Here is a 1,137-nt window from a genome sequence, read left to right on the forward strand (position 1 = left end):
ACAAAAGGGTGAGAGTTACTCAGGAACCGAACAAGAAATTGTTTGCAAGCTGCAGAATTATATTTTTCCAAGTACAAATAAGCAGTGTGTCTCCTACATCTCCAGAAGCAAGTGCTGTGCCTTTTAATCAGGAGTCCTGTAATATTTGATTACATTTAATTAAACCCTCTTCAATCTCACACGTAGCCTCAGAGTGGAGCACATTAAGGGTTGCTTCCCGGACAAATGCATTCCAAGCAAAGTAACTCCTCATTTCAAAACAAAACCCCAGAAAACAAGAGAAAATTTGGCAATAATTTGTTACTACTCATTATATTCTCTGGAAAACTTCTCGGAGTCTTCCTTATTTTGGAACATTCATTAGTGTAAGGCTTTTCCATCTCCCTGGGAAACAGGACGTCAGGATTGCCAGGAAAAGAAAAAAGGGAAAAAAAAGTTGTACCTCTCCAGTTTTCCCATTTTCAGATTAAACTGAAAGCAACTGGTATACCTGTTCACCGGTTAAACCCCCAAATCATTGGTGTGTTATTCTTCCACAGGCACACTAGGCAATTCTTCTTCTAAACCACCAAAGGCACCTTCAAACAGCTCCAAAGGTTTAGAAATTCTGAACTCCGAAGGGAATGGGCTGTTTCCCTTCATCCAGCCTAGGTCTCACAGCCCTGGCGATGAGCCAGAGGATCTCCCAGGGCTCGGGGAGCCCCCGCTGAGCAGAGGAGCTGATCAAGTGACTTCTGATCTTGTTCAGCCATATCTTTCCTGCTGTTTCAGTATTTATATTCCTCACTTGATCAGCATTTAAGTTTGCCAGCTATTTTTAAAGAACTGCCTTAGCGAGCAGAATCGAATCCCCCACGACTCTAAAAATAAAGCAGGGAGCAGGACGAACCCCAGGATTTGCCGGCATACCACCCAAGCTTTCCCGCCCCCCAACCCAGCCGCTCGGGAGCGGCACTCGGGCGATGCTCCACCGCACACCGCGTTTCAGCAGCGGAGGGAGGACGTGTCGCCGGGAGGTTTCGGTCCCCGAGCACTCGCCATCGCACGCGAGCCCTGCTCTGCTCAAGAAAGCCAGTCCGCTCGTCTCAAAAGACACAAACAGCAAGCAGTGACAGCGGCAGCCCAGAGACAGAGCCT

Source organism: Acanthisitta chloris, unplaced genomic scaffold (genome assembly GCF_000695815.1).
Source record: "Acanthisitta chloris isolate BGI_N310 unplaced genomic scaffold, ASM69581v1 scaffold11778, whole genome shotgun sequence".
Classification (NCBI taxonomy): domain Eukaryota; kingdom Metazoa; phylum Chordata; class Aves; order Passeriformes; family Acanthisittidae; genus Acanthisitta; species Acanthisitta chloris.